Raw genomic sequence first — 24,242 nt, 5'->3', positions numbered from 1 at the left:
GTTGGTCAAAGAGCCTGTTTAGTAAACAGAAAATCTTGAATTTGAATGCCAGCAGTCCTCTTCCTTCTTTATCTCAGTTTAGGGCTGTTTAACTCTCTAAGCAGGCTTTCTAATGTATCACACCTGATTGTCCTTTTTCTTAGTTGGTCAAAGAGCCTATTTAGTAAATGGAAAATCTTGAATTTGAATGCCAGCAGTCCTTTTCCTTCTTTATCTCAGTTTAGGGCTGTTTAACTCTCTAAGCAGGCTTTCTAATGTATCACACCTGTTTGTCCTTTGTCTTAGTTGGTCAAAGAGCCTATTTAGTAAATGGAAAATCTTGAATTTGAATGCCAGCAGTCCTTTTCCTTCTTTATCTCAGTTTAGGGCTGTTTAACTCTCTAAGCAGGCTTTTTAATGTTTCGCACCTGTTTGTCCTTTGGCTTAGTTGGTCAAAGAGCCTATTTAGTAAATGGAAAATCCTGATTTTGAATGTCAGCAGTGCTTTCTATTCTTCATCTCATTTTGTGGGTTTTTACCCCAAAAAGAGGACTTTTACTCTTGTTTGTCATCAAATATTAATTTCCCACAGCCCTAATATAGTGCAATTGAGAAAAAAAATTCTCTGCTGTTGAAACACTTTAAAAAGAATTAGAGGATATAATTTTCTTTACAGAATATAGGATGGCATTAAGCTTTACAAATTAAAACCAGTAGATTTACAGATCTGACTCTGCAAAGTTTGATAGCAGCACAGGAGTATTGTAAACTTTCATGCTTGAAGTGTCCACCGCTTGGGTTAAAAATGAAAACCAAACCATTCAACACGAAAGAAGAAGCAGCTTAATCCGACGAGGATGGGATTCGAACCCATGCATGCAGAGCACAATGGATTAGCAGTCCATCGCCTTAACCACTCGGCCACCTCGTCTACATAGCACCTGTGCGTTTAGGTGGGAAGATGTTGAGAGGGTTTTTACCAGTCAGTGTTTTTTCACTGAAGATTGTATGTTGGCTTTTGTCAGAGTTGCCTTATCTCATCAACTACAGTGCCTGTTGTTTGAAGTTAGCTTGGGGAAAACTCTATCAGAAATGAACCAGTGCTGAGGTTTTTAATATCAATTAGTCATAATTTTTCCTCCTTTTGGTTTTGCCATGGCATTTCTTCAATCTGTCTATTCTGTGTCATAACTTGGAAGCAAAACAAGTCCCAAATTTCAGCTGTGCTAAAAGATGGCTCATTCAATTGCAAAACTTCAAAGCCTTTGTCCTCGATACAGCTTCTGTAAATTTGTCAGTCTTTTAAATGAATGCTCTTCAAAATTTATTTGGCTTCTTAAGTGTTATGACTGAGATTGAAATCTTATTCCATGTTTCTGCTCTACGTGGAATGGAACTCAAGCTCAATATTGTTTTGCTGCGCTAACCAGTTGAATGTTCGATTGGTGCTTCAATCTTCCTTGGATTTCAAATGCATGCCATCTTCTGGTGCTGTGGCTTAGTTGGTTAAAGCGCCTGTCTAGTAAACAGGAGATCCTGAGTTCGAATCTCAGCAGTGCCTTGTTTTCATCTCCTCACAAAGATGCTTCCTATCTTAAAAATAGGTGTTTCACTTGTGACTGATAGTGCAATTGTGAGATTAAAAATCTCTTCTATCTAAGAGATTTAAAGGAAGAAAGATGGCGTCAAGCATGACAATGTAAAACCAGTTGATTTTGTTTTGAAATGCCTCCTTTCTATGCATCTCTAATCCGTTTATCCAATGTATCTCACCTTTATGTCCTTTGGCTTAGTTGGTCAAAGAACCTGTTTAGTAAACAGAAAATCTTGAATTTGAATGCCAGCAGTGCTATTCTTTCTTTATGTCAGTTTGGGGCTTCTTAACTCTCTAAGCAGGCTTTCTAATGTATCACACCTGTTTGTCCTTTATCTTAGTTGGTCAAAGAGCCTGTTTAGTAAACAGAAAATCTTGAATTTGAATGCCAGCAGTGCTATTCTTTCTTTATGTCAGTTTGGGGCTTCTTAACTGTCTAAGCAGGCTTTCTAATGTACCACACCTGTTTGTCCTTTGTCTTAGTTCGTCAAAGAGCCTGTTTAGTAAACAGAAAATCTTGAATTTGAATGCCAGCAGTGCTATTCTTTCTTTATGTCAGTTTGGGGCTTCTTAACTCTCTAAGCAGGCTTTCTAATGTATCACACCTGTTTGTCCTTTGTCTTAGTTGGTCAAAGAGCCTATTTAGTAAACAGAAAATCTTGAATTTGAATGCCAGCAGTCCTCTTCCTTCTTTATCTCAGTTTAGGGCTGTTTAACTCTCTAAGCAGGCTTTCTAATGTATCACACCTGATTGTCCTTTGTCTTAGTTGGTCAAAGAGCCTATTTAGTAAATGGAAAATCTTGAATTTGAATGCCAGCAGTCCTTTTCCTTCTTTATCTCAGTTTAGGGCTGTTTAACTCTCTAAGCAGGCTTTTTAATGTTTCGCACCTGTTTGTCCTTTGGCTTAGTTGGTCAAAGAGCCTATTTAGTAAATGGAAAATCTTGATTTTGAATGTCAGCAGTGCTTTCTATTCTTCATCTCATTTTGTGGGTTTTTACCCCAAAAAGAGGACTTTTACTCTTGTTTGTCATCAAATATTAATTTCCCACAGCCCTAATATAGTGCAATTGAGAAAAAAAATTCTCTGCTGTTGAAACACTTTAAAAAGAATTAGAGGATATAATTTTCTTTACAGAATATAGGATGGCATTAAGCTTTACAAATTAAAACCAGTAGATTTACAGATCTGACTCTGCAAAGTTTGATAGCAGTACAGGAGTATTGTAAACTTTCATGCTTGAAGTGTCCACCGCTTGGGTTAAAAATGAAAACCAAACCATTCAACACGAAAGAAGAAGCAGCTCAATCCGACGAGGATGAAATTCGAACCCATGCATGCAGAGGACAATGGATTAGCAGTCCATCGCCTTAACCACTCGGCCACCTCGTCTACATAGCACCTGTGCGTTTAGGTGGGAAGATGTTGAGAGGGTTTTTACCAGTCAGTGTTTTTTCACTGAAGATTGTATGTTGGCTTTTGTCAGAGTTGCCTTATCTCGTCAACTACAGTGCCTGCTGTTTGAAGTTAGCTTGGGGAAAACTCTATCAGAAATGAACGAGTGCTGAGCTTTTTAATATCAATTAGTCATAATTTTTCCTCCTTTTGGTTTTGCCATGGCATTTCTTCAATCTGTCTATTCTGTGTCATAACTTGGAAGCAAAACAAGTCCCAAATTTCAGCTGTGCTAAAAGATGGCTCATTCAATTGCAAAACTTCAAAGCCTTTGTCCTCGATACAGCTTCTGTAAATTTGTCAGTCTTTTAAATGAATGCTCTTCAAAATTTATTTGGCTTCTTAAGTGTTATGACTGAGATTGAAATCTTATTCCATGTTTCTGCTCTACGTGGAATGGAACTCAAGCTCAATATTGTTTTGCTGCGCTAAACAGTTGAATGTTCGATTGGTGCTTCAATCTTCCTTGGATTTCAAATGCATGCCATCTTCTGGTGCTGTGGCTTAGTTGGTTAAAGCGCCTGTCTAGTAAACAGGAGATCCTGAGTTCGACTCTCAGCAGTGCCTTGTTTTCATCTCCTCACAAAGAAGCTTCCTATCTTAAAAATAGGTGTTTCACTTGTGACTGATAGTACAATTGTGAGATTAAAAATCTCTTCTATCTAAGAGATATAAAGGAAGAAAGATGGCGTCAAGCATGACAATGTAAAACCAGTTGATTTTGTTTTGAAATGCCTCCTTTCTATGCATCTCTAATCCGTTTATCCAATGTATCTCACCTTTATGTCCTTTGCCTTAGTTGGTCAAAGAGCCTGTTTAGTAAACAGAAAATCTTGAATTTGAATGCCAGCAGTGCTATTCTTTCTTTATGTCAGTTTGGGGCTTCTTAACTCTCTAAGCAGGCTTTCTAATGTATCACACCTGTTTGTCTTAGTTGGTCAAAGAGCCTGTTTAGTAAACAGAAAATCTTGAATTTGAATGCCAGCAGTCCTCTTCCTTCTTTATCTCAGTTTAGGGCTGTTTAACTCTCTAAGCAGGCTTTCTAATGTATCACACCTGATTGTCCTTTGTCTTAGTTGGTCAAAGAGCCTATTTAGTAAATGGAAAATCTTGAATTTGAATGCCAGCAGTCCTTTTCCTTCTTTATCTCAGTTTAGGGCTGTTTAACTCTCTAAGCAGGCTTTCTAATGTATCACACCTGTTTGTCCTTTGTCTTAGTTGGTCAAAGAGCCTATTTAGTAAATGGAAAATCTTGAATTTGAATGCCAGCAGTCCTTTTCCTTCTTTATCTCAGTTTAGGGCTGTTTAACTCTCTAAGCAGGCTTTTTAATGTTTCGCACCTGTTTGTCCTTTGGCTTAGTTGGTCAAAGATCCTATTTAGTAAATGGAAAATCCTGATTTTGAATGTCAGCAGTGCTTTCTATTCTTCATCTCATTTTGTGGGTTTTTACCCCAAAAAGAGGACTTTTACTCTTGTTTGTCATCAAATATTAATTTCCCACAGCCCTAATATAGTGCAATTGAGAAAAAAAATTCTCTGCTGTTGAAACACTTTAAAAAGAATTAGAGGATATAATTTTCTTTACAGAATATAGGATGGCATTAAGCTTTACAAATTAAAACCAGTAGATTTACAGATCTGACTCTGCAAAGTTTGATAGCAGCACAGGAGTATTGTAAACTTTCATGCTTGAAGTGTCCACCGCTTGGGTTAAAAATGAAAACCAAACCATTCAACACGAAAGAAGAAGCAGCTTAATCCGACGAGGATGGGATTCGAACCCATGCATGCAGAGCACAATGGATTAGCAGTCCATCGCCTTAACCACTCGGCCACCTCGTCTACATAGCACCTGTGCGTTTAGGTGGGAAGATGTTGAGAGGGTTTTTACCAGTCAGTGTTTTTTCACTGAAGATTGTATGTTGGCTTTTGTCAGAGTTGCCTTATCTCATCAACTACAGTGCCTGTTGTTTGAAGTTAGCTTGGGGAAAACTCTATCAGAAATGAACCAGTGCTGAGGTTTTTAATATCAATTAGTCATAATTTTTCCTCCTTTTGGTTTTGCCATGGCATTTCTTCAATCTGTCTATTCTGTGTCATAACTTGGAAGCAAAACAAGTCCCAAATTTCAGCTGTGCTAAAAGATGGCTCATTCAATTGCAAAACTTCAAAGCCTTTGTCCTCGATACAGCTTCTGTAAATTTGTAAGTCTTTTAAATGAATGCTCTTCAAAATTTATTTGGCTTCTTAAGTGTTATGACTGAGATTGAAATCTTATTCCATGTTTCTGCTCTACGTGGAATGGAACTCAAGCTCAATATTGTTTTGCTGCGCTAACCAGTTGAATGTTCGATTGGTGCTTCAATCTTCCTTGGATTTCAAATGCATGCCATCTTCTGGTGCTGTGGCTTAGTTGGTTAAAGCGCCTGTCTAGTAAACAGGAGATCCTGAGTTCGAATCTCAGCAGTGCCTTGTTTTCATCTCCTCACAAAAATGCTTCCTATCTTAAAAATAGGTGTTTCACTTGTGACTGATAGTGCAATTGTGAGATTAAAAATCTCTTCTATCTAAGAGATATAAAGGAAGAAAGATGGCGTCAAGCATGACAATGTAAAACCAGTTGATTTTGTTTTGAAATGCCTCCTTTCTATGCATCTCTAATCCGTTTATCCAATGTATCTCACCTTTATGTCCTTTGGCTTAGTTGGTCAAAGAACCTGTTTAGTAAACAGAAAATCTTGAATTTGAATGCCAGCAGTGCTATTCTTTCTTTATGTCAGTTTGGGGCTTCTTAACTCTCTAAGCAGGCTTTCTAATGTATCACACCTGTTTGTCCTTTATCTTAGTTGGTCAAAGAGCCTGTTTAGTAAACAGAAAATCTTGAATTTGAATGCCAGCAGTGCTATTCTTTCTTTATGTCAGTTTGGGGCTTCTTAACTGTCTAAGCAGGCTTTCTAATGTACCACACCTGTTTGTCCTTTGTCTTAGTTGGTCAAAGAGCCTGTTTAGTAAACAGAAAATCTTGAATTTGAATGCCAGCAGTGCTATTCTTTCTTTATGTCAGTTTGGGGCTTCTTAACTCTCTAAGCAGGCTTTCTAATGTATCACACCTGTTTGTCCTTTGTCTTAGTTGGTCAAAGAGCCTATTTAGTAAACAGAAAATCTTGAATTTGAATGCCAGCAGTCCTCTTCCTTCTTTATCTCAGTTTAGGGCTGTTTAACTCTCTAAGCAGGCTTTCTAATGTATCACACCTGATTGTCCTTTGTCTTAGTTGGTCAAAGAGCCTATTTAGTAAATGGAAAATCTTGAATTTGAATGCCAGCAGTCCTTTTCCTTCTTTATCTCAGTTTAGGGCTGTTTAACTCTCTAAGCAGGCTTTTTAATGTTTCGCACCTGTTTGTCCTTTGGCTTAGTTGGTCAAAGAGCCTATTTAGTAAATGGAAAATCTTGATTTTGAATGTCAGCAGTGCTTTCTATTCTTCATCTCATTTTGTGGGTTTTTACCCCAAAAAGAGGACTTTTACTCTTGTTTGTCATCAAATATTAATTTCCCACAGCCCTAATATAGTGCAATTGAGAAAAAAAATTCTCTGCTGTTGAAACACTTTAAAAAGAATTAGAGGATATAATTTTCTTTACAGAATATAGGATGGCATTAAGCTTTACAAATTAAAACCAGTAGATTTACAGATCTGACTCTGCAAAGTTTGATAGCAGTACAGGAGTATTGTAAACTTTCATGCTTGAAGTGTCCACCGCTTGGGTTAAAAATGAAAACCAAACCATTCAACACGAAAGAAGAAGCAGCTCAATCCGACGAGGATGAGATTCGAACCCATGCATGCAGAGGACAATGGATTAGCAGTCCATCGCCTTAACCACTCGGCCACCTCGTCTACATAGCACCTGTGCGTTTAGGTGGGAAGATGTTGAGAGGGTTTTTACCAGTCAGTGTTTTTTCACTGAAGATTGTATGTTGGCTTTTGTCAGAGTTGCCTTATCTCGTCAACTACAGTGCCTGCTGTTTGAAGTTAGCTTGGGGAAAACTCTATCAGAAATGAACGAGTGCTGAGCTTTTTAATATCAATTAGTCATAATTTTTCCTCCTTTTGGTTTTGCCATGGCATTTCTTCAATCTGTCTATTCTGTGTCATAACTTGGAAGCAAAACAAGTCCCAAATTTCAGCTGTGCTAAAAGATGGCTCATTCAATTGCAAAACTTCAGTTTAGTATAGTGCAATTGTGAGATTAAAAATCTCTTCTATCTAAGAGATATAAAGGAAGAAAGATGGCGTCAAGCATGACAATGTAAAACCAGTTGATTTTGTTTTGAAATGCCTCCTTTCTATGCATCTCTAATCCGTTTATCCAATGTATCTCACCTTTATGTCCTTTGGCTTAGTTGGTCAAAGAACCTGTTTAGTAAACAGAAAATCTTGAATTTGAATGCCAGCAGTGCTATTCTTTCTTTATGTCAGTTTGGGGCTTCTTAACTCTCTAAGCAGGCTTTCTAATGTATCACACCTGTTTGTCCTTTATCTTAGTTGGTCAAAGAGCCTGTTTAGTAAACAGAAAATCTTGAATTTGAATGCCAGCAGTGCTATTCTTTCTTTATGTCAGTTTGGGGCTTCTTAACTGTCTAAGCAGGCTTTCTAATGTACCACACCTGTTTGTCCTTTGTCTTAGTTGGTCAAAGAGCCTGTTTAGTAAACAGAAAATCTTGAATTTGAATGCCAGCAGTGCTATTCTTTCTTTATGTCAGTTTGGGGCTTCTTAACTCTCTAAGCAGGCTTTCTAATGTATCACACCTGTTTGTCCTTTGTCTTAGTTGGTCAAAGAGCCTATTTAGTAAACAGAAAATCTTGAATTTGAATGCCAGCAGTCCTCTTCCTTCTTTATCTCAGTTTAGGGCTGTTTAACTCTCTAAGCAGGCTTTCTAATGTATCACACCTGATTGTCCTTTGTCTTAGTTGGTCAAAGAGCCTATTTAGTAAATGGAAAATCTTGAATTTGAATGCCAGCAGTCCTTTTCCTTCTTTATCTCAGTTTAGGGCTGTTTAACTCTCTAAGCAGGCTTTTTAATGTTTCGCACCTGTTTGTCCTTTGGCTTAGTTGGTCAAAGAGCCTATTTAGTAAATGGAAAATCTTGATTTTGAATGTCAGCAGTGCTTTCTATTCTTCATCTCATTTTGTGGGTTTTTACCCCAAAAAGAGGACTTTTACTCTTGTTTGTCATCAAATATTAATTTCCCACAGCCCTAATATAGTGCAATTGAGAAAAAAAATTCTCTGCTGTTGAAACACTTTAAAAAGAATTAGAGGATATAATTTTCTTTACAGAATATAGGATGGCATTAAGCTTTACAAATTAAAACCAGTAGATTTACAGATCTGACTCTGCAAAGTTTGATAGCAGTACAGGAGTATTGTAAACTTTCATGCTTGAAGTGTCCACCGCTTGGGTTAAAAATGAAAACCAAACCATTCAACACGAAAGAAGAAGCAGCTCAATCCGACGAGGATGAGATTCGAACCCATGCATGCAGAGGACAATGGATTAGCAGTCCATCGCCTTAACCACTCGGCCACCTCGTCTACATAGCACCTGTGCGTTTAGGTGGGAAGATGTTGAGAGGGTTTTTACCAGTCAGTGTTTTTTCACTGAAGATTGTATGTTGGCTTTTGTCAGAGTTGCCTTATCTCGTCAACTACAGTGCCTGCTGTTTGAAGTTAGCTTGGGGAAAACTCTATCAGAAATGAACGAGTGCTGAGCTTTTTAATATCAATTAGTCATAATTTTTCCTCCTTTTGGTTTTGCCATGGCATTTCTTCAATCTGTCTATTCTGTGTCATAACTTGGAAGCAAAACAAGTCCCAAATTTCAGCTGTGCTAAAAGATGGCTCATTCAATTGCAAAACTTCAGTTTAGTATAGTGCAATTGTGAGATTAAAAATCTCTTCTATCTAAGAGATATAAAGGAAGAAAGATGGCGTCAAGCATGACAATGTAAAACCAGTTGATTTTGTTTTGAAATGCCTCCTTTCTATGCATCTCTAATCCGTTTATCCAATGTATCTCACCTTTATGTCCTTTGGCTTAGTTGGTCAAAGAACCTGTTTAGTAAACAGAAAATCTTGAATTTGAATGCCAGCAGTGCTATTCTTTCTTTATGTCAGTTTGGGGCTTCTTAACTCTCTAAGCAGGCTTTCTAATGTATCACACCTGTTTGTCCTTTATCTTAGTTGGTCAAAGAGCCTGTTTAGTAAACAGAAAATCTTGAATTTGAATGCCAGCAGTGCTATTCTTTCTTTATGTCAGTTTGGGGCTTCTTAACTGTCTAAGCAGGCTTTCTAATGTACCACACCTGTTTGTCCTTTGTCTTAGTTGGTCAAAGAGCCTGTTTAGTAAACAGAAAATCTTGAATTTGAATGCCAGCAGTGCTATTCTTTCTTTATGTCAGTTTGGGGCTTCTTAACTCTCTAAGCAGGCTTTCTAATGTATCACACCTGTTTGTCCTTTGTCTTAGTTGGTCAAAGAGCCTATTTAGTAAACAGAAAATCTTGAATTTGAATGCCAGCAGTCCTCTTCCTTCTTTATCTCAGTTTAGGGCTGTTTAACTCTCTAAGCAGGCTTTCTAATGTATCACACCTGATTGTCCTTTGTCTTAGTTGGTCAAAGAGCCTATTTAGTAAATGGAAAATCTTGAATTTGAATGCCAGCAGTCCTTTTCCTTCTTTATCTCAGTTTAGGGCTGTTTAACTCTCTAAGCAGGCTTTTTAATGTTTCGCACCTGTTTGTCCTTTGGCTTAGTTGGTCAAAGAGCCTATTTAGTAAATGGAAAATCTTGATTTTGAATGTCAGCAGTGCTTTCTATTCTTCATCTCATTTTGTGGGTTTTTACCCCAAAAAGAGGACTTTTACTCTTGTTTGTCATCAAATATTAATTTCCCACAGCCCTAATATAGTGCAATTGAGAAAAAAAATTCTCTGCTGTTGAAACACTTTAAAAAGAATTAGAGGATATAATTTTCTTTACAGAATATAGGATGGCATTAAGCTTTACAAATTAAAACCAGTAGATTTACAGATCTGACTCTGCAAAGTTTGATAGCAGTACAGGAGTATTGTAAACTTTCATGCTTGAAGTGTCCACCGCTTGGGTTAAAAATGAAAACCAAACCATTCAACACGAAAGAAGAAGCAGCTCAATCCGACGAGGATGAGATTCGAACCCATGCATGCAGAGGACAATGGATTAGCAGTCCATCGCCTTAACCACTCGGCCACCTCGTCTACATAGCACCTGTGCGTTTAGGTGGGAAGATGTTGAGAGGGTTTTTACCAGTCAGTGTTTTTTCACTGAAGATTGTATGTTGGCTTTTGTCAGAGTTGCCTTATCTCGTCAACTACAGTGCCTGCTGTTTGAAGTTAGCTTGGGGAAAACTCAATCAGAAATGAACGAGTGCTGAGCTTTTTAATATCAATTAGTCATAATTTTTCCTCCTTTTGGTTTTGCCATGGCATTTCTTCAATCTGTCTATTCTGTGTCATAACTTGGAAGCAAAACAAGTCCCAAATTTCAGCTGTGCTAAAAGATGGCTCATTCAATTGCAAAACTTCAAAGCCTTTGTCCTCGATACAGCTTCTGTAAATTTGTCAGTCTTTTAAATGAATGCTCTTCAAAATTTATTTGGCTTCTTAAGTGTTATGACTGAGATTGAAATCTTATTCCATGTTTCTGCTCTACGTGGAATGGAACTCAAGCTCAATATTGTTTTGCTGCGCTAACCAGTTGAATGTTCGATTGGTGCTTCAATCTTCCTTGGATTTCAAATGCATGCCATCTTCTGGTGCTGTGGCTTAGTTGGTTAAAGCGCCTGTCTAGTAAACAGGAGATCCTGAGTTCGACTCTCAGCAGTGCCTTGTTTTCATCTCCTCACAAAGAAGCTTCCTATCTTAAAAATAGGTGTTTCACTTGTGACTGATAGTACAATTGTGAGATTAAAAATCTCTTCTATCTAAGAGATATAAAGGAAGAAAGATGGCGTCAAGCATGACAATGTAAAACCAGTTGATTTTGTTTTGAAATGCCTCCTTTCTATGCATCTCTAATCCGTTTATCCAATGTATCTCACCTTTATGTCCTTTGCCTTAGTTGGTCAAAGAGCCTGTTTAGTAAACAGAAAATCTTGAATTTGAATGCCTGCAGTGCTATTCTTTCTTTATGTCAGTTTGGGGCTTCTTAACTCTCTAAGCAGGCTTTCTAATGTATCACACCTGTTTGTCCTTTATCTTAGTTGGTCAAAGAGCCTGTTTAGTAAACAGAAAATCTTGAATTTGAATGCCAGCAGTGCTATTCTTTCTTTATGTCAGTTTGGGGCTTCTTAACTCTCTAAGCAGGCTTTCTAATGTGTCACACCTGTTTGTCCTTTGTCTTAGTTGGTCAAAGAGCCTGTTTAGTAAACAGAAAATCTTGAATTTGAATGCCAGCAGTGCTATTCTTTCTTTATGTCAGTTTGAGGCTTCTTAACTCTCTAAGCAGGCTTTCTAATGTATCACACCTGTTTGTCCTTTGTCTTAGTTGGTCAAAGAGCCTGTTTAGTAAACAGAAAATCTTGAATTTGAATGCCAGCAGTCCTCTTCCTTCTTTATCTCAGTTTAGGGCTGTTTAACTCTCTAAGCAGGCTTTCTAATGTATCACACCTGTTTGTCCTTTGTCTTAGTTGGTCAAAGAGCCTATTTAGTAAACAGAAAATCTTGAATTTGAATGCCAGCAGTCCTCTTCCTTCTTTATCTCAGTTTAGGGCTGTTTAACTCTCTAAGCAGGCTTTCTAATGTATCACACCTGTTTGTCCTTTGGCTTAGTTGGTCAAAGAGCCTATTTAGTAAATGGAAAATCTTGATTTTGAATGTCAGCAGTGCTTTCTATTCTTCATCTCATTTTGTGGGTTTTTACCCCAAAAAGAGGACTTTTACTCTTGTTTGTCATCAAATATTAATTTCCCACAGCCCTAATATAGTGCAATTGAGAAAAAAAATTCTCTGCTGTTGAAACACTTTAAAAAGAATTAGAGGATATAATTTTCTTTACAGAATATAGGATGGCATTAAGCTTTACAAATTAAAACCAGTAGATTTACAGATCTGACTCTGCAAAGTTTGATAGCAGCACAGGAGTATTGTAAACTTTCATGCTTGAAGTGTCCACCGCTTGGGTTAAAAATGAAAACCAAACCATTCAACACGAAAGAAGAAGCAGCTTAATCCGACGAGGTTGGGATTCGAACCCATGCATGCAGAGCACAATGGATTAGCAGTCCATCGCCTTAACCACTCGGCCACCTCGTCTACATAGCACCTGTGGGTTTAGGTGGGAAGATGTTGAGAGGGTTTTTACCAGTCAGTGTTTTTTCACTGAAGATTGTATGTTGGCTTTTGTCAGAGTTGCCTTATCTCGTCAACTACAGTGCCTGTTGGTTGAAGTTAGCTTGGGGAAAACTCTATCAGAAATGAACCAGTGCTGAGGTTTTTAATATCAATTAGTCATAATTTTTCCTCCTTTTGGTTTTGCCATGGCATTTCTTCAATCTGTCTATTCTGTGTCATAACTTGGAAGCAAAACAAGTCCCAAATTTCAGCTGTGCTAAAAGATGGCTCATTCAATTGCAAAACTTCAAAGCCTTTATCCTCGATACAGCTTCTGTAAATTTGTCAGTCTTTTAAATGAATGCTCTTCAAAATTTACTTGGCTTCTTAAGTGTTATGACTGAGATTGAAATCTTATTCCATGTTTCTGCTCTACGTGGAATGGAACTCAAGCTCAATATTGTTTTGCTGTGCTAACCAGTTGAATGTTCGATTGGTGCTTCAATCTTCCTTGGATTTCAAATGCATGCCATCTTCTGGTGCTGTGGCTTAGTTGGTTAAAGCGCCTGTCTAGTAAACAGGAGATCCTGAGTTCGAATCTCAGCAGTGCCTTGTTTTCATCTCCTCACAAAGAAGCTTCCTATCTTAAAAATAGGTGTTTCACTTGCGACTGATAGTGCAATTGTGAGATTAAAAATCTCTTCTATCTAAGAGATTTAAAGGAAGAAAGATGGCTTCAAGCATGACAATGTAAAACCAGTTGATTTAGTTTTGAAATGCCTCCTTTCTATGCATCTCTAATCCATTTATCCAATGTATCTCACCTTTATGTCCTTTGGCTTAGTTGGTCAAAGAGCCTGTTTAGTAAACAGAAAATCTTGAATTTGAATGCCAGCAGTGCTATTCTTTCTTTATGTCAGTTTGGGGCTTCTTAACTCTCTAAGCAGGCTTTCTAATGTATCACACCTGTTTGTCCTTTGTCTTAGTTGGTCAAAGAGCCTGTTTAGTAAACAGAAAATCTTGAATTTGAATGCCAGCAGTGCTATTCTTTCTTTATGTCAGTTTGGGGCTTCTTAACTCTCTAAGCAGGCTTTCTAATGTATCACACCTGTTTGTCTTAGTTGGTCAAAGAGCCTGTTTAGTAAACAGAAAATCTTGAATTTGAATGCCAGCAGTGCTATTCTTTCTTTATGTCAGTTTGGGGCTTCTTAACTCTCTAAGCAGGCTTTCTAATGTATCACACCTGTTTGTCTTAGTTGGTCAAAGAGCCTGTTTAGTAAACAGAAAATCTTGAATTTGAATGCCAGCAGTCCTCTTCCTTCTTTATCTCAGTTTAGGGCTGTTTAACTCTCTAAGCAGGCTTTCTAATGTATCACACCTGATTGTCCTTTGTCTTATTTGGTCAAAGAGCCTATTTAGTAAATGGAAAATCTTGAATTTGAATGCCAGCAGTCCTTTTCCTTCTTTATCTCAGTTTAGGGCTGTTTAACTCTCTAAGCAGGCTTTTTAATGTTTCGCACGTGTTTGTCCTTTGGCTTAGTTGGTCAAAGAGCCTATTTAGTAAATGGAAAATCTTGATTTTGAATGTCAGCAGTGCTTTCTATTCTTCATCTCATTTTGTGGGTTTTTACCCCAAAAAGAGGACTTTTACTCTTGTTTGTCATCAAATATTAATTTCCCACAGCCCTAATATAGTGCAATTGAGAAAAAAAATTCTCTGCTGTTGAAACACTTTAAAAAGAATTAGAGGATATAATTTTCTTTACAGAATATAGGATGGCATTAAGCTTTACAAACTAAAACCAGTAGATTTACAGATCTGACTCTGCAAAGTTTGATAGCAGTACAGGAGTATTGTAAACTTTCATGCTTGAAGTGTCCACCGCTTGGGTTAAAAATTAAAACCAAACCATTCAACACGAAAGAAGAAGCAGCTTAATCCGACGAGGATGGGATTCAAAACCATGCATGCAGAGCACAATGGATTAGAAGTCCATCGCCTTAACCACTCGGCCACCTCGTCTACATAGCACTTGTGCGTTTAGGTGGGAAGATGTTGAGAGGGTTTTTACCAGTCAGTGTTTTTTCACTGAAGATTGTATGTTGGCTTTTGTCAGAGTTGCCTTATCTCGTCAACTACAGTGCCTGTTGTTTGAAGTTAGCTTGGGGAAAACTCTATCAGAAATGAACCAGTGCTGAGGTTTTTAATATCAATTAGTCATAATTTTTCCTCCTTTTGGTTTTGCCATGGCATTTCTTCAATCTGTCTATTCTGTGTCATAACTTGGAAGCAAAACAAGTCCCAAATTTCAGCTGTGCTAAAAGATGGCTCATTCAATTGCAAAACTTCAAAGCCTTTGTCCTCGATACAGCTTCTGTAAATTTGTCAGTCTTTTAAATGAATGCTCTTCAAAATTTATTTGGCTTCTTAAGTGTTATGACTGAGATTGAAATCTTATTCCATGTTTCTGCTCTACGTGGAATGGAACTCAAGCTCAATATTGTTTTGCTGCGCTAACCAGTTGAATGTTCGATTGGTGCTTCAATCTTCCTTGGATTTCAAATGCATGCCATCTTCTGGTGCTGTGGCTTAGTTGGTTAAAGCGCCTGTCTAGTAAACAGGAGATCCTGAGTTCGAATCTCAGCAGTGCCTTGTTTTCATCTCCTCACAAAGAAGCTTCCTATCTTAAAAATAGGTGTTTCACTTGTGACTGATAGTGCAATTGTGAGATTAAAAATCTCTTCTATCTAAGAGATATAAAGGAAGAAAGATGGCGTCAAGCATGACAATGTAAAACCAGTTGATTTAGTTTTGAAATGCCTCCTATCTATGCATCTCTAATCCGTTTATCCAATGTATCTCACCTTTATGTCCTTTGGCTTAGTTGGTCAAAGAGCCTGTTTAGTAAACAGAAAATCTTGAATTTGAATGCCAGCAGTGCTATTCTTTCTTTATGTCAGTTTGGGGCTTCTTAACTCTCTAAGCAGGCTTTCTAATGTATCACACCTGTTTGTCTTAGTTGGTCAAAGAGCCTGTTTAGTAAACAGAAAATCTTGAATTTGAATTTGAATGCCAGCAGTCCTCTTCCTTCTTTATCTCAGTTTAGGGCTGTTTAACTCTCTAAGCAGGCTTTCTAATGTATCACACCTGTTTGTCCTTTGTCTTAGTTGGTCAAAGAGCCTATTTAGTAAATGGAAAATCTTGAATTTGAATGCCAGCAGTCCTTTTCCTTCTTTATCTCAGTTTAGGGCTGTTTAACTCTCTAAGCAGGCTTTTTAATGTTTCGCACCTGTTTGTCCTTTGGCTTAGTTGGTCAAAGAGCCTATTTAGTAAATGGAAAATCTTGATTTTGAATGTCAGCAGTGCTTTCTATTCTTCATCTCATTTTGTGGGTTTTTACCCCAAAAAGAGGACTTTTACTCTTGTTTGTCATCAAATATTAATTTCCCACAGCCCTAATATAGTGCAATTGAGAAAAAAAATTCTCTGCTGTTGAAACACTTTAAAAAGAATTAGAGGATATAATTTCTTTACAGAATATAGGATGGCATTAAGCTTTACAAATTAAAACCAGTAGATTTACAGATCTGACTCTGCAAAGTTTGATAGCAGCACAGGAGTATTGTAAACTTTCATGCTTGAAGTGTCCACCGCTTGGGTTAAAAATGAAAACCAAACCATTCAACACGAAAGAAGAAGCAGCTTAATCTGACGAGGATGGGATTCGAACCCATGCATACAGAGCACAATGGATTAGCAGTCCATCGCCTTAACCACTCGGCCACCTCTTCTACATAGCACCCGTGCGTTTAGGTGGGAAGATGTTGAGAGGGTTTTTTCCAGTCAGTGTTTTTTCACTGAAGATTGTATGTTGGCTTTTGTCAGAGTTGCCTTATCTCGTCAACTACAGTGCCTGTTGTTTGAAGTTAGCTTGGGGAAAACTCTATCAGAAATGAACCAGTGCTGAGGTTTTTAATATCAATTAGTCATAATTTTTCCTCCTTTTGGTTTTGCCATGGCATTTCTTCAATCTGTCTATTCTGTGTCATAACTTGGAAGCAAAACAAGTCCCAAATTTCAGCTGTGCTAAAAGATGGCTCATTCAATTGCAAAACTTCAAAGCCTTTGTCCTCGATACAGCTTCTGTAAATTTGTCAGTCTTTTAAATGAATGCTCTTCAAAATTTATTTGGCTTCTTAAGTGTTATGACTGAGATTGAAATCTTATTCCATGTTTCTGCTCTACGTGGAATGGAACTCAAGCTCAATATTGTTTTGCTGCGCTAACCAGTTGAATGTTCGATTGGTGCTTCAATCTTCCTTGGATTTCAAATGCATGCCATCTTCTGGTGCTGTGGCTTAGTTGGTTAAAGCGCCTGTCTAGTAAACAGGAGATCCTGAGTTCGAATCTCAGCAGTGCCTTGTTTTCATCTCCTCACAAAGAAGCTTCCTATCTTAAAAATAGGTGTTTCACTTGTGACTGATAGTGCAATTGTGAGATTAAAAATCTCTTCTATCTAAGAAATATAAAGGAAGAAAGATGGCGTCAAGCATGACAATGTAAAACCAGTTGATTTAGTTTTGAAATGCCTCCTATCTATGCATCTCTAATCCGTTTATCCAATGTATCTCACCTTTATGTCCTTTGGCTTAGTTGGTCAAAGAGCCTGTTTAGTAAACAGAAAATCTTGAATTTGAATGCCAGCAGTGCTATTCTTTCTTTATGTCAGTTTGGGGCTTCTTAACTCTCTAAGCAGGCTTTCTAATGTATCACACCTGTTTGTCTTAGTTGGTCAAAGAGCCTGTTTAGTAAACAGAAAATCTTGAATTTGAATGCCAGCAGTCCTCTTCCTTCTTTATCTCAGTTTAGGGCTGTTTAACTCTCTAAGCAGGCTTTCTAATGTATCACACCTGATTGTCCTTTGTCTTAGTTGGTCAAAGAGCCTATTTAGTAAATGGAAAATCTTGAATTTGAATGCCAGCAGTCCTTTTCCTTCTTTATCTCAGTTTAGGGCTGTTTAACTCTCTAAGCAGGCTTTTTAATGTTTCGCACCTGTTTGTCCTTTGGCTTAGTTGGTCAAAGAGCCTATTTAGTAAATGGAAAATCTTGATTTTGAATGTCAGCAGTGCTTTCTATTCTTCATCTCATTTTGTGGGTTTTTACCCCAAAAAGAGGACTTTTACTCTTGTTTGTCATCAAATATTAATTTCCCACAGCCCTAATATAGTGCAATTGAGAAAAAAATTCTCTGCTGTTGAAACACTTTAAAAAGAATTAGAGGATATAATTTTCTTTACAGAATATAGGATGGCATTAAGCTTTACAAATTAAAACCAGTAGATTTACAGATCTGACTCTGCAAAGTTTGATAGCAGCACAGGAGTATTGTAAACTTTCATGCTTGAAGTGTCCACCGCTTGGGTTAAAAATGAAAAGCAAACCATTCAACACGAAAGAAGAAGCAGCTTAATCCGACGAGGGTGGGATTCGAACCCATGCATGCAGAGCACAATGGATTAGCAGTCCATCGCCTTAACCACTCAGCCACCTCGTCTACATAGCACCAGTGCGTTTAGGTGGGAAGATGTTGAGAGGGTTTTTACCAGTCAGTGTTTTTTCACTGAAGATTGTATGTTGGCTTTTGTCAGAGTTGCCTTATCTCATCAACTACAGTGCCTGTTGTTTGAAGTTAGCTTGGGGAAAACTCTATCAGAAATGAACCAGTGCTGAGGTTTTTAATATCAATTAGTCATAATTTTTCCTCCTTTTGGTTTTGCCATGGCATTTCTTCAATCTGTCTATTCTGTGTCATAACTTGGATCAAAACAAGTCCCAAATTTCAGCTGTGCTAAAAGATGGCTCATTCAATTGCAAAACTTCAAAGCCTTTATCCTCGATACAGCTTCTGTAAATTTGTCAGTCTTTTAAATGAATGCTCTTCAAAATTTACTTGGCTTCTTAAGTGTTATGACTGAGATTGAAATCTTATTCCATGTTTCTGCTCTACGTGGAATGGAACTCAAGCTCAATATTGTTTTGCTGCGCTAACCAGTTGAATGTTCGATTGGTTCTTCAATCTTCCTTGGATTTCAAATGCATGCCATCTTCTGGTGCTGTGGCTTAGTTGGTTAAAGCGCCTGTCTAGTAAACAGGAGATCCTGAGTTCGAATCTCAGCAGTGCCTTGTTTTCATCTCCTCACAAAGAAGCTTCCTATCTTAAAAATAGGTGTTTCACTTGCGACTGATAGAGCAATTGTGAGATTAAAAATCTCTTCTATCTAAGAGATATAAAGGAAGAAAGCTGGCGTCAAGCATGACAATGTAAAACCAGTTGATTTTGTTTTGAAATGCCTCCTTTCTATGCATCTCTAATCCGTTTATCCAATGTATCTCACCTTTATGTCCTTTGGCTTAGTTGGTCAAAGAGCCTGTTTAGTAAACAGAAAATCTTGAATTTGAATGCCAGCAGTGCTATTCTTTCTTTATGTCAGTTTGGGGCTTCTTAACTCTCTAAGCAGGCTTTCTAATGTATCACACCTGTTTGTCCTTTGTCTTAGTTGGTCAAAGAGCCTGTTTAGTAAACAGAAAATCTTGAATTTGAATGCCAGCAGTGCTATTCTTTCTTTATGTCAGTTTGGGGCTTCTTAACTCTCTAAGCAGGCTTTCTAATGTATCACACCTGTTTGTCCTTTGTCTTAGTTGGTCAAAGAGCCTGTTTAGTAAACAGAAAATCTTGAATTTGAATGCCAGCAGTGCTATTCTTTCTTTATGTCAGTTTGGGGCTTCTTAACTCTCTAAGCAGGCTTTCTAATGTATCACACCTGTTTGTCTTAGTTGGTCAAAGAGCCTGTTTAGTAAACAGAAAATCTTGAATTTGAATGCCAGCAGTCCTCTTCCTTCTTTATCTCAGTTTAGGGCTGTTTAACTCTCTAAGCAGGCTTTCTAATGTATCACACCTGATTGTCCTTTGTCTTAGTTGGTCAAAGAGCCTATTTAGTAAATGGAAAATCTTGAATTTGAATGCCAGCAGTCCTTTTCCTTCTTTATCTCAGTTTAGGGCTGTTTAACTCTCTAAGCAGGCTTTTTAATGTTTCGCACCTGTTTGTCCTTTGGCTTAGTTGGTCAAAGAGCCTATTTAGTAAATGGAAAATCTTGATTTTGAATGTCAGCAGTGCTTTCTATTCTTCATCTCATTTTGTGGGTTTTTACCCCAAAAAGAGGACTTTTACTCTTGTTTGTCATCAAATATTAATTTCCCACAGCCCTAATATAGTGCAATTGAGAAATAAAATTCTCTGCTGTTGAAACACTTTAAAAGGAATTAGAGGATATAATTTTCTTTACAGAATATAGGATGGCATTAAGCTTTACAAATTAAAACCAGTGGATTTACAGATCTGACTCTGCAAAGTTTGATAGCAGCACAGGAGTATTGTAAACTTTCATGCTTGAAGTGTCCACCGCTTGGGTTAAAAATGAAAACCAAACCATTCAACACGAAAGAAGAAGCAGATTAATCCGACGAGTTTGGGATTCAAACCCATGCATGCAGAGCACAATGGATTAGCAGTCCATCGCCTTTACCACTCGGCCACCTCGTCTACATAGTGCCCGTGCGTTTAGGTGGGAAGATGTTGAGAGGGTTTTTACCAGTCAGTGTTTTTTCACTGAAGATTGTATGTTGGCTTTTGTCAGAGTTGCCTTATCTCGTCAACTACAGTGCCTGTTGTTTGAAGTTAGCTTGGGGAAAACTCTATCAGAAATGAACGAGTGCTGAGGTTTTTAATATCAATTAGTCATAATTTTTCCTCCTTTTGGTTTTGCCATGGCATTTCTTCAATCTGTCTATTCTGTGTCATAACTTGGAAGCAAAACAAGTCCCAAATTTCAGCTGTGCTAAAAGATGGCTCATTCAATTGCAAAACTTCAAAGCCTTTATCCTCGATACAGCTTCTGTAAATTTGTCAGTCTTTTAAATGAATGCTCTTCAAAATTTATTTGGCTTCTTAAGTGTTATGACTGAGATTGAAATCTTATTCCATGTTTCTGCTCTACGTGGAATGGAACTCAAGCTCAATATTGTTTTGCTGCGCTAACCAGTTGAATGTTCGATTGGTGCTTCAATCTTCCTTGGATTTCAAATGCATGCCATCTTCTGGTGCTGTGGCTTAGTTGGTTAAAGCGCCTGTCTAGTAAACAGGAGATCCTGAGTTCGACTCTCAGCAGTGCCTTGTTTTCATCTCCTCACAAAGAAGCTTCCTATCTTAAAAATAGGTGTTTCACTTGTGACTGATAGTACAATTGTGAGATTAAAAATCTCTTCTATCTAAGAGATATAAAGGAAGAAAGATGGTGTCAAGCATGACAATGTAAAACCAGTTGATTTTGTTTTGAAATGCCTCCTTTCTATGCATCTCTAATCCGTTTATCCAATGTATCTCACCTTTATGTCCTTTGGCTTAGTTGGTCAAACAACCTGTTTAGTAAACAGAAAATCTTGAATTTGAATGCCAGCAGTGCTATTCTTTCTTTATGTCAGTTTGGGGCTTCTTAACTGTCTAAGCAGGCTTTCTAATGTACCACACCTGTTTGTCCTTTGTCTTAGTTGGTCAAAGAGCCTGTTTAGTAAACAGAAAATCTTGAATTTGAATGCCAGCAGTGCTATTCTTTCTTTATGTCAGTTTGGGGCTTCTTAACTCTCTAAGCAGGCTTTCTAATGTATCACACCTGTTTGTCCTTTGTCTTAGTTGGTCAAAGAGCCTATTTAGTAAACAGAAAATCTTGAATTTGAATGCCAGCAGTCCTCTTCCTTCTTTATCTCAGTTTAGGGCTGTTTAACTCTCTAAGCAGGCTTTCTAATGTATCACACCTGATTGTCCTTTGTCTTAGTTGGTCAAAGAGCCTATTTAGTAAATGGAAAATCTTGAATTTGAATGCCAGCAGTCCTTTTCCTTCTTTATCTCAGTTTAGGGCTGTTTAACTCTCTAAGCAGGCTTTTTAATGTTTCGCACCTGTTTGTCCTTTGGCTTAGTTGGTCAAAGAGCCTATTTAGTAAATGGAAAATCTTGATTTTGAATGTCAGCAGTGCTTTCTATTCTTCATCTCATTTTGTGGGTTTTTACCCCAAAAAGAGGACTTTTACTCTTGTTTGTCATCAAATATTAATTTCCCACAGCCCTAATATAGTGCAATTGAGAAAAAAAATTCTCTGCTGTTGAAACACTTTAAAAAGAATTAGAGGATATAATTTTCTTTACAGAATATAGGATGGCATTAAGCTTTACAAATTAAAACCAGTAGATTTACAGATCTGACTCTGCAAAGTTTGATAGCAGTACAGGAGTATTGTAAACTTTCATGCTTGAAGTGTCCACCGCTTGGGTTAAAAATGAAAACCAAACCATTCAACACGAAAGAAGAAGCAGCTCAATCCGACGAGGATGAGATTCGAACCCATGCATGCAGAGGACAATGGATTAGCAGTCCATCGCCTTAACCACTCGGACACCTCGTCTACATAGCACCTGTGCGTTTAGGTGGGAAGATGTTGAGAGGGTTTTTACCAGTCAGTGTTTTTTCACTGAAGATTGTATGTTGGCTTTTGTCAGAGTTGCCTTATCTCGTCAACTACAGTGCCTGCTGTTTGAAGTTAGCTTGGGGAAAACTCTATCAGAAATGAACGAGTGCTGAGCTTTTTAATATCAATTAGTCATAATTTTTCCTCCTTTTGGTTTTGCCATGGCATTTCTTCAATCTGTCTATTCTGTGTCATAACTTGGAAGCAAAACAAGTCCCAAATTTCAGCTGTGCTAAAAGATGGCTCATTCAATTGCAAAACTTCAAAGCCTTTGTCCTCGATACAGCTTCTGTAAATTTGTCAGTCTTTTAAATGAATGCTCTTCAAAATTTATTTGGCTTCTTAAGTGTTATGACTGAGATTGAAATCTTATTCCATGTTTCTGCTCTACGTGGAATGGAACTCAAGCTCAATATTGTTTTGCTGCTCTAACCAGTTGAATGTTCGATTGGTGCTTCAATTTTCCTTGGATTTCAAATGCATGCCATCTTCTGGTGCTGTTGCTTAGTTGGTTAAAGCGCCTGTCTAGTAAACAGGAGATCCTGAGTTCGACTCTCAGCAGTGCCTTGTTTTCATCTCCTCACAAAGAAGCTTCCTATCTTAAAAATAGGTGTTTCACTTGTGACTGATAGTACAATTGTGAGATTAAAAATCTCTTCTATCTAAGAGATATAAAGGAAGAAAGATGGTGTCAAGCATGACAATGTAAAACCAGTTGATTTTGTTTTGAAATGCCTCCTTTCTATGCATCTCTAATCCGTTTATCCAATGTATCTCACCTTTATGTCCTTTGCCTTAGTTGGTCAAAGAGCCTGTTTAGTAAACAGAAAATCTTGAATTTGAATGCCAGCAGTGCTATTCTTTCTTTATGTCAGTTTGGGGCTTCTTAACTCTCTAAGCAGGCTTTCTAATGTATCACACCTGTTTGTCCTTTATCTTAGTTGGTCAAAGAGCCTGTTTAGTAAACAGAAAATCTTGAATTTGAATGCCAGCAGTGCTATTCTTTCTTTATGTCAGTTTGGGGCTTCTTAACTCTCTAAGCAGGCTTTCTAATGTGTCACACCTGTTTGTCCTTTGTCTTAGTTGGTCAAAGAGCCTGTTTAGTAAACAGAAAATCTTGAATTTGAATGCCAGCAGTGCTATTCTTTCTTTATGTCAGTTTGAGGCTTCTTAACTCTCTAAGCAGGCTTTCTAATGTATCACACCTGTTTGTCCTTTGTCTTAGTTGGTCAAAGAGCCTGTTTAGTAAACAGAAAATCTTGAATTTGAATGCCAGCAGTCCTCTTCCTTCTTTATCTCAGTTTAGGGCTGTTTAACTCTCTAAGCAGGCTTTCTAATGTATCACACCTGTTTGTCCTTTGTCTTAGTTGGTCAAAGAGCCTATTTAGTAAATGGAAAATCTTGAATTTGAATGCCAGCAGTCCTTTTCCTTCTTTATCTCAGTTTAGGGCTGTTTAACTCTCTAAGCAGGCTTTTTAATGTTTCGCACCTGTTTGTCCTTTGGCTTAGTTGGTCAAAGAGCCTATTTAGTAAATGGAAAATCTTGATTTTGAATGTCAGCAGTGCTTTCTATTCTTCATCTCATTTTGTGGGTTTTTACCCCAAAAAGAGGACTTTTACTCTTGTTTGTCATCAAATATTAATTTCCCACAGCCCTAATATAGTGCAATTGAGAAAAAAAATTCTCTGCTGTTGAAACACTTTAAAAAGAATTAGAGGATATAATTTCTTTACAGAATATAGGATGGCATTAAGCTTTACAAATTAAAACCAGTAGATTTACAGATCTGACTCTGCAAAGTTTGATAGCAGCACAGGAGTATTGTAAACTTTCATGCTTGAAGTGTCCACCGCTTGGGTTAAAAATGAAAACCAAACCATTCAACACGAAAGAAGAAGCAGCTTAATCTGACGGAAGATGGGACTCGAACCCATGCATACAGAGCACAATGGATTAGCAGTCCATCGCCTTAACCACTCGGCCACCTCTTCTACATAGCACCCGTGCGTTTAGGTGGGAAGATGTTGAGAGGGTTTTTTCCAGTCAGTGTTTTTTCACTGAAGATTGTATGTTGGCTTTTGTCAGAGTTGCCTTATCTCGTCAACTACAGTGCCTGTTGTTTGAAGTTAGCTTGGGGAAAACTCTATCAGAAATGAACCAGTGCTGAGGTTTTTAATATCAATTAGTCATAATTTTTCCTCCTTTTGGTTTTGCCATGGCATTTCTTCAATCTGTCTATTCTGTGTCATAACTTGGAAGCAAAACA

The 24,242-nt window shown here is 37.7% G+C and overlaps 10 non-coding genes across 10 annotated transcripts; 6 read left to right on the top strand and 4 right to left on the bottom strand.

Annotated features, from left to right (window-relative positions):
- Window positions 1-828: 828 nt before the first annotated feature.
- TRNAS-GCU (transfer RNA serine (anticodon GCU)) lies at window positions 829-910 on the bottom strand. Its single transcript has one exon. It is a non-coding gene; the product is annotated as a tRNA-Ser (tRNA).
- Window positions 911-1,466: 556 nt separating this feature from the next.
- Window positions 1,467-1,540, top strand: TRNAT-AGU (transfer RNA threonine (anticodon AGU)). The gene has a single exon. It is a non-coding gene; the product is annotated as a tRNA-Thr (tRNA).
- Window positions 1,541-4,789: 3,249 nt separating this feature from the next.
- TRNAS-GCU (transfer RNA serine (anticodon GCU)) lies at window positions 4,790-4,871 on the bottom strand. Its single transcript has one exon. It is a non-coding gene; the product is annotated as a tRNA-Ser (tRNA).
- A 556-nt stretch (window positions 4,872-5,427) lies between these two features.
- Window positions 5,428-5,501, top strand: TRNAT-AGU (transfer RNA threonine (anticodon AGU)). The gene has a single exon. It is a non-coding gene; the product is annotated as a tRNA-Thr (tRNA).
- A 6,796-nt stretch (window positions 5,502-12,297) lies between these two features.
- TRNAS-GCU (transfer RNA serine (anticodon GCU)) lies at window positions 12,298-12,379 on the bottom strand. The gene has a single exon. It is a non-coding gene; the product is annotated as a tRNA-Ser (tRNA).
- Window positions 12,380-12,935: 556 nt separating this feature from the next.
- On the top strand, window positions 12,936-13,009 carry TRNAT-AGU (transfer RNA threonine (anticodon AGU)). The gene has a single exon. It is a non-coding gene; the product is annotated as a tRNA-Thr (tRNA).
- A 1,329-nt stretch (window positions 13,010-14,338) lies between these two features.
- TRNAR-UCU (transfer RNA arginine (anticodon UCU)) lies at window positions 14,339-14,420 on the bottom strand. Its single transcript has one exon. It is a non-coding gene; the product is annotated as a tRNA-Arg (tRNA).
- A 556-nt stretch (window positions 14,421-14,976) lies between these two features.
- TRNAT-AGU (transfer RNA threonine (anticodon AGU)) lies at window positions 14,977-15,050 on the top strand. The gene has a single exon. It is a non-coding gene; the product is annotated as a tRNA-Thr (tRNA).
- Window positions 15,051-16,745: 1,695 nt separating this feature from the next.
- On the top strand, window positions 16,746-16,819 carry TRNAT-AGU (transfer RNA threonine (anticodon AGU)). The gene has a single exon. It is a non-coding gene; the product is annotated as a tRNA-Thr (tRNA).
- A 1,688-nt stretch (window positions 16,820-18,507) lies between these two features.
- Window positions 18,508-18,581, top strand: TRNAT-AGU (transfer RNA threonine (anticodon AGU)). Its single transcript has one exon. It is a non-coding gene; the product is annotated as a tRNA-Thr (tRNA).
- The last annotated feature ends 5,661 nt before the right edge of the window (window positions 18,582-24,242 follow it).

This window comes from Dendrobates tinctorius, unplaced genomic scaffold (genome assembly GCF_039654945.1).
Source record: "Dendrobates tinctorius isolate UK_male_01 unplaced genomic scaffold, ASM3965494v1 ptg000254l, whole genome shotgun sequence".
Classification (NCBI taxonomy): Eukaryota; Metazoa; Chordata; class Amphibia; order Anura; family Dendrobatidae; genus Dendrobates; species Dendrobates tinctorius.
Note: the sequence above shows the minus strand (reverse complement) of the source record. Positions and strands in the feature narration are given on the sequence as shown.